Consider the following 9,295-nt stretch of genomic DNA (forward strand, 5'->3'; position numbering starts at 1 on the left):
TCAAAGTGCAATCCTGCTGGATTGAGGTGTAAACTTCTGGATTTCCCCCTCTGCAGGTTATTTTCATGATTTTATTATCTTCATTTTCCTTTGAATTTGCAGCACATACTTAATGGACAAGTTCCTTTTCTTTTTCACAGGTTCGATGATTTTCCTTTGTTTGATTTTCGTATTATTTTGTCTCTGTTCTTCCCTCACTTTGAACTCATGTTTTATATTTTACAAATAGAGTTTAAAATTTATGTGCCACTGCATCTACTAGAAGTCAGGGGTTGATATTAATATATCGTGAAACACTGCATCTACTAGAAATTCTCAATGATTTTACTAACATGGATGGGCTATGTAGCATACGGATTAAAAGGGGTACTCAGGTAATTATTATGTCTTTATTTTCTCTCTGTTCTGAATTTTTGAGTCCCTTCTTCATCTTTTAGAATGTAACAAGATATCTTATCATATTTTTAATGTAAGGTAATTCATACATTTTTTAATGGTATTTTTTAATGTCTTATTGATGACGGTTGCTTCAGAGAATCTATTCCGCTCTTTCTTTCTTCTTTTTTATTCCCCTATTCTTCTTCTTTTTTCTGTAATTTTTTTTATCAACAACTTTATGTTTTCTCCCTTACTCTCCCCTTGAATAATGCTTTTGATCTAACTCTATCTCTTCATTCACTTATGTGGTGTTGGTTTGTCTTTCCAGGACAACAACGCTCCTTTGTTTCTGAACATAAATATAAGGTAACTTCTTTGTCATTCCATATTTAACTAGCTATCATGTATAAACTTTTGGTCTTCAATGGGTCTTGAATCAATTAGGGCAAGTAGTGAGAAGTTTCAGCATAACCAACACCATGTAGAAAGGTGTTTGAGCAGAATCTATGTGGCAAAAGCAAGATGTTAGGCATCTAAAGGAGATTTCAATTTGGAACTAGACTTTTGATAAGGTGTTAAGTTGTTGGCCAAGACAGTGTGTTGTTATAATGCCAGGATTTGCCTGATTTTTTGGTGACTCTATAGGGAGTAAGCATAGCCTTGGGCTTGGTGGAGATTCACCGCCAATGCAAAATGAACGTGGAATGGTGTTCGACTAGATTAATGTTCAGATGACTTCAGTCTTCAGAGCAGTTGACCATAATAGCAAGAAAATTGGTAACCATTTGGGTTCAACAAGGGGATCTATTAGTATTTAGTAGATCTCATATAGATTTGAGCAAAGGTGAGTTAGCATATCTTCAGCTTGAAGATCTTGATTTTCCATGTAGTACAAATATAAGAGAATAATCATGGAATGTCTAAGTTTAAGCAGCCCATATTCAAATTTTGGTGGTGATGATAATTGTTATGCTACTGATCAAGAGGATTTTGCAATAGTTTTAAGAAAAGGGAGCACATGTGCTTTTTTCGGTAAGCTTTTTAAAATCGTGGACATTCATCTTTGATTTTGTACTACAATTAAAAATTGTGATGTAAAAACAACACCCTTTGTTTTAAATGTGAAGGTGTGCATTTTACTTAGTTGTCTATTTATCTTCTACACGGACCGGTTTGATTCTCTATTTGTCAACTCAACTATAATTATTTTAATGTATTTATTAGTATTTAGTTAATATGAGTTATGAAATTTCATAGGACATGATTAATTAGTTCGGATTTGAAGAACATATTATCATTATTAATATTAATTTTTAAAATTAATGTTGGAGTTTTAACATTAAATAGTGTGGTTGATTGATTTGATTTTCTTATTGTCTATGTGTCTTCTATGGGGATGAGCTTGATTCTCTATTTGTCAACTCAACTAAAATTATTTTTAATGTATTTATTAATATTTAGTTAATATATGAGTTATGAAATTTCATAGGACATGATTAATTAGTTTGGATTTATAGAATGTATTAATCATTATTAATATTAATCTTTAATTTTTTTTTTGGAGTTTTAACATTAAATTTGATTTCAATTGCGGTTCTAATTATTTTCCATACGTTGTGTAAACATTGTTTTATTAAAGTCCACATATAAATTAAAAAAAAATGACATCACATTTAAAACAATCATGTAAACATTGTTTCTTAATTTGATTATTTTGAATTTGAATTATTGTTAATTTTAAATTGTTTACATATATGAATTTTAAGATTAACAATTCTTCTCATAAGAGTGAAAAAATTATAGCGATCGTCATTAAATGCGCAATTAGACATTTGAAATTGTCTAAATCAAAGTCATCATGCAACAATTATCTTCTTCATTCTCACAAAAAAAAAATCGAATGTAAATGGACACCAATTAAGAAAACAACCTTACATTCACAAATTTATGTTCTCTTAAAATCAATTGTGACTGAAGGTTCATTAAGTTAAAAATTAGAAGAAAAAGTTATATTTTTAAACAAATCCATGTTTTCATCTCAGTAGAAAATGTATAAAAAAATAAACCTTATTTTTTCAAAACATGAAAAAAATTAATTGACATATCCTGAAACTAAGGGTGTTCATCGAATCGGATCAATCCGACGAAACCGACGAACCGAACCAAACCAAAGCAACTAGATCGGTTTTTTTGTTATTTGGTTCAAAACCGATCCAAACCGATAAAGACCAATGAAAATTGGTTCGATTCACATTTTCAAAAATATAAAAACCGATACATATTTATCTATAAATATTTAAAAAAAACTATATATATATATATATATATATGTATATATGTATTTATTAAAGAAATGTTTTGAAGAAATGTTGTTTATGTTAGACTTTTCATGTTTATATTTGTTAGACATATTATGTTTTTGTTTTCTATTATTAATTTGTAATGATACAATATTAAACGCTTAAGTATCATTTCTACATTGTTAAGTACTTATGTTGTTGATTATTGATTATGAATTTATGGTTAAGCTATGATTGAGTTATTAATTTGCCATTTTTCGTTTTTAAAAAAAAAAGTTGCCATTTTTATGCATTGTAAAGTTGTGAATCATATATGATTGTTATATATTTAAAGTTGTGGAATTGACATTGACAAAAAAAGTTGTGAAACCGATGAACCGAACCGATCCAAACCGTTCACCATTGGTTCGGTTGATTGCTTAACGCTCGAAATGGCAACAAATTAGAGAAGATGTTTCTGGCAAGTAAATAGCTAATGGGAAGAAAGCCACAAAACTATTTCTCTTTGTATTTCTTATCACACTACATATCATCGAATTTTTTCTCTTTTCTCTTCTTATATACACTGTTACAAAAGCTATATATACATATGTGTGTGTGTGTGTATGTTTGCTTATATATTTATAAGCAAACACTAACTGAATATCTACAGAACATCAGCGGTGACAGCCGGTGTGGGTTGTGGACCAGGTGTGACTCTCGTGGGGTGTTGTTGTTGGTGACGCCAAAAGTTGGAGCACACAATGACGATGATGAGCATCAGAATCACACAGGAGGAGAAAATAAGGAACCATGTGGGGGGTGCTACGTCATCGTGACAAAGTTAATAATAAAGTTTTTTAATCTACACTAAAGTTAATAATCAGTTTATTGTTACTTATCTGTTGGCAAAGTTAATAATAAAGTTTGTTCACTTTAGATAATTGCGTAGATTACAAATTACTACTGGTATTGTAAATTAATTAGTTCATTTTATAAAATTATAGAATTAAAAAGGGTTAATCATCTAATAGGTTCCTGTCTTTGTCTCGCCGTATGAAATTAGTCCCTCCCCGGAAAATTTGTAAATCTGGGTCCCCTCGTTTGCAATATGTCTGGAGCAGGTCCTCGCCGGAGCCCGGAGCTCCGGCGAGTGATGAATAGGCATGCTGACTGGGATAATAATACTTACGTGGATTTTAAAAATAAATAAAAAATAAAAAATAAATTACACATCAGAAAAATAAATTAAATTAAAAAATATAATCAATTAACAAAATAAATTACTCATCTTCATTTTCTTCATCATCTTCTTCAAAAAATTATAACCCCAACAATAAACAATAAAATCCCAAAAACACCAAATCTAATTTCCCAGGGTCTTCATCATCATAACTAAGTCCAGAAATAATCAAAATCCAGAAAACAAAACCTCATCCCCACCATAACCGCCCCAAACATAAACAGAACAAGAAAAAGAAACCCATAAGTGCTGATGGTGGCCAAGAAACCCAGAAATGGTGGTGGTTTTGTTCCTCCTCCTCACTGTAGCACATATCTTCTTTCTTTTCCTCTTATTTTCCCCACTGCCTGCAACGTTTGGTATTTGCAATACAGACAAAAATGGAGGTAGCAGAACATAAGTAGTAGTTGCAACACAGACAAGAAGAAACACAACAAAACAGCAACATCATCTTCTCCTTCTCCTTCTCCTTCTCCCAACCGAAACCCCCATCCCCAACCCAACCCAACCTGCAACCTGAACCTGCAACCGAAACTCCAAAAGCTACCACACCTCCGCCTCAAGCACCACTCCAAATCTGCAAACATATTGGCTTCAACCCCCACCTAGGTCGCGGGTCGGATCTGGGTTGTTTGGCAACCCGGATCTGGAAACGCGGAGCATGTGCGACGCGGCTCGGCTGTGGGGCGTTGGTGTGGCTGGATCTGCACCTGGAGCGTGTGCGACGCGGCTGAGGAGAGGAGCGGTGACACGGCGGCGCGAGGGCGGCAGAAGTTGACTTGCGGCGGCGACGCAAGGATTTGAAGGGCATCGCCATTTCCTTCCTCTTTTTCCTTTTTCTCTCACAAACAATCACTGTCTTTAGAAGAAGAATAAGAAGGTGGTGTTGGGGTGGGGGTTGCAGATGGTGTTTGGGTTTTCATGGGTCCTTTGGTGATGATGAAGAAGAAGAATAAAAAGATGAAGGAGGAGGAAATGAATTTCTGGGTTCTACAGGAATTAGGAAATTAGGTTTTCTAATTGGGGGAAACAATCTTTGTTAATCATATTAGTGTTAGTAAGTTAATTAGGACTAGTTAGTTTTTAGGGTTAATTAGGGGTCAATTAAATAAATATAACTGATTTGTAAATTTTTTTAATTTTTTAATTTTTTTCCTTGACACGTCAGCCTCATTTATCCAGTCAGCATGCCAATTCATCACTCGCCGGAGCTCCGGCCTCCGGCGAGGACCTGCTCCACACACTTTACAAATAAGAGGACCCAGATTTGCAAATTTTCCGGGGAGGGACTAATTTCAGACGGCGAGACAAAGACAGGGACCTATTAGATGATTAACCCAATTAAAAATTATAAAACATAAAATCGCTCGTGCGTGCATCGCACGAAAATAAGCTATTGTCGTATATCAAAATATTGTTCTCACTCATCCCCATCAGATATGGCGCGGGCACCCTCTCCACTACCATCGTTTGAGGTGGACACCAGCATCAGATTCTCAAAGTCGTCGAGCCACTTTCATTACTACAATGTTCTCCTCGTCATGGTATGCATCGTTCTCATTTTCCTCTTGGTGACATACACGTATTGCTGCGAACGTCTTTTTAGCCGCCGACCACCAGTCACCTCTGAGGGCAGTGGACCTGTAGCCTCTGCCAACTCCGGCGGCTCAGGCACCACCCACCCAGTACCAGCTGGGGCTTCCCTGAAAAATGGAGCCGATCAATAATTTGGAGAGGGTTAAAGTACAAGGTGTTGAAGTGTCATTTATACTTAATTCAATAAAAAAGCATGTCTTTCATAACGCCCTTATACCGTGCATATCACATCATTAGGTGACGGTTCTTAACTTCACCACCACGACATGAGATGGAGGTTGTGCCATGAGGGATGCAGACCCCTCATCAGTGATTCTAATACCACCACACCACCACCACATGCATGGCAAGAGGCGGAACGATCGCTCATTATGCATGTTGCACAACGTGTAACACCTTGTCGTGTAGTCACGTTGTAGCACGATATACATTTTATTTGGCCTATATAAAAAAGATATTATGATATTTGCTGCGAGTATCTCCATAACTGACGACCACTGGTGGTAGTGCATGAATAATTTTAAGTATCAAATGAATTTTTTCTCTTTCTCTCTATGAGCGCTTGGACATGTGTAGCGTGCGTGCGGCGTGTAGCACACGTGTATGTAAAGTTGGTTATCTCGACCCAAATCGCCCCTCAAGCACTGGATCGGAGACATGCAAGCCTTCCTCAAGGGCCACCCTCTGCCACCGCCACCAGATCAGAGAAAATGAGCGGATCGGAGCTCCTGTTCTTCCCTTTCAGCTTCTGTGTTTTTTTATTTTTTTTCTATGTAAAAAAATTTATCTTCTGTTGTAAATAAATTTGTACATCTTCTTTCTTCTAAAACATTTCATTATAATTTTGTATTTATTTTATTGTTGAATAAAATTTCTGGAATTCTGGTTTAAGAGCAAGCACTGTGTTGATTTCCTTCATTCTGTTTCGTTTCCCTCTGGATTCAGTTGAAGCAAGTGAGAGAAAATATTACTTTTTAATGTTAAGGAACCAAAAAGCAGAGTTCCTTGCACAAGGAACTCTGCACTGTAGTTAAGAAACTAAAACTGCCACATAGATCAGCTCCAATGCTGCAAAAAATAAGAAACGGTTCCTTAGCAACTCCAACTGGTCTAAGAAACCAGCGTTGGAGTTGCTCTTATATGCGATTTCAATGGAGCCACATATTATACTTATATATTACAACTTTAAAACTAAAAAACAATAATCAACAAACCTTTTTTTTTTGTTTTTCAAAAATGAGTGAAAAGTGTTTTAAAATTAGGTTAAAAACAAAATCAAAACCAATTTTACAGATTTTGTTTTGAAATTGCCATTTTTTTTTTCAAAACTAAAAATTAAAAACTGCAACCCGGTATGACATTTTAAGTGGATTTTAGCCCAAACCAAATAGTTGACTTCGATGTTTTAGGCTTATAGCTAAAAAATGCATCTTCTCATATAAACTAGTTTTTCATCTCCTGCGCCGTCACCCCCCTTTGGGGGTCTCCTCCCCCATTGGGGGGGGGGGGGGTTTTCTCTCCTGCGTTTGAAAATAATAAATACAAACTAGTTTTTCAATAGTTAACTTTGTAGTTTATAGGGGTTTCATCTTGTATATGTAGACATCAACGATGTGGAACTAACTTATTTAGCATAACATAAAATAAAATAAAAAATCATTAGGCCTTGTATTTTTCAACATCATAGATTTCCTAAATCAATCAGAACAAAATAAATTTACATTCCAATTAGGGGTGTTCATCGAATCGGATCAATTCGATAAAACCGACGAATCGAACTGAACCAAAGCAATTGAATCAGTTTGTTTTTGTTATTTGGTTCAAAACCGATCCAAACCGATAAAAACCAATGAAAATTGGTTTGGTTCACGGTTTGAAAAATTAAAAGCCAATGAACCGATGAACCGAACCGATTATACATATTTATTTATAAATATCTTTAAAAAACTATCTATATATATATTTATTAAAGAAATTTTTTGAAGACATATTGTTTATGTTTGTTAGACTTATTATGTTTTTGTTTTCTATTATTAATTTGTAATGATACTAATATTAAATGCTTAAGTAGCGTTTCTACATTGTTAAGTACTTAAGTCATTGATTATTGATTATGGATTTGTGATTAAGCTATGATTGAGTTATTAATTGGTCATTTTTATGCATTGTTAAGTTGTGACTCATATGTGATTGTTATATATTTAAAGTTGTAGAATTGACATTGACAAAAAAAAGTTGTGAAACCGATGAACCGAACCGATCCAAACCAGATAATCATCGGTGCGGTTCGGTTCGGTTTTGGAACTTTTTTTACTAACAATCAATCGAAACCGAACCTATGAATTTTGATTGGATCGGTTTTTTATTTCACCTAAAACCATTCCAAAACGAACCGTGAACACTCCTACTTGAAACCATTTTAGTTTTAGTGATGATCCACATATATAAAGCCAGTACCAACTATTATGAGACACATCACTTTTATAACGTTTTAGATTGCCAACACACTTTTCAGCGTTCTAAAACCATCACAAATGTAGGACTTTTGTAACTTCATATACTTTTCTTAAGTTTGAAAATGAATGAGCCTTTTTGTAAAATTTAGCAATAACCTCATATAATATTCACTTTTTTATAGCCTTTAATTTCTCAAAATCTGTGGTTTTTTTTGCTACATCTATCAAAATAAATTTTATGAATTAAAAGTATAAAAATAAATTTAGATAAATAAATCATAAATTTGAAAGTTTTTTTACCGTAAAAAACCATGAAAAGAAAAACTCTATTTGTAAACCATGAAAGATTAGGAAGACTCAATTATACATGGAGACTGTCTAATATAAAGTAAGATGGAATCAAGAGGAAATCGTTACAAAAATGAAGGAGCAAGTTATAGCACATATAGACATTCTAAGCTAAAATATCAGTATCTAACCTCTAGGTATATGTACCAGTAAAATGATTAAAAGTTTGAACTTTTATTCAATGTAGATACGTTAACACAGACTATAGAATTAAAAACCATTTAATTTAATACTTATATAGTTGCAAGGAAAAGGGATAATGAGAAGGTTATTTTCTACATTGATATAATATTAAATCCCTCATCTTTGTCTTTTATGGATTCATATTACTATTAATAATCATTTAACTAATAATTCAATAAACCAAAACTGACTTAAAAAAAAACAAAACTAACTTTGTGTGCCCTATGGAATTTCCTATCTCATATGAACCAAATAATAATAAATAATTTTTATATATTTTGAGTTAAATAGAAGAATGATATAACATGACATTAATGGGAGGATTGAAACCGTCAAATAGAATTTCAAGAGAAAGAGATAGGGAGAAAGTCATTTTTTCATCGATATCATATTTAATATTAAAATATTATCTTCAACTTATGTGCATTTATTATCCATTTGCATGACTCACTCAAATCCTACGACAATCATGTACTTTGTAATTCCGTAATTGATATTAATTAATTCATAATAAGTAACCACTAAATTATATACTTAAAAACATTTAAATGACACAATTGGAGATGAAAGATTTTTTGCAGTTGAGCCAATTAATTTAACATTAAGACTGGTAATATTGATCTGCAATTTAAGCAATAAAGAATTGTAAATATTATCATAAAAACACGATGATATGAATTCCCTGATAGTAGCTAGCAGCATAAGCAAGCATTTCAACTCACACTTGAGTGATTAGGTCCCACGTCACTTTTTACCTCCCAACTTTCATCCGCTATTGGCTTTCTTATATAGGAAAGACATATAAGTGAATT

This window comes from Lotus japonicus, chromosome 1 (genome assembly GCF_012489685.1).
Source record: "Lotus japonicus ecotype B-129 chromosome 1, LjGifu_v1.2".
In the NCBI taxonomy this organism is placed as follows: Eukaryota; Viridiplantae; Streptophyta; class Magnoliopsida; order Fabales; family Fabaceae; genus Lotus; species Lotus japonicus.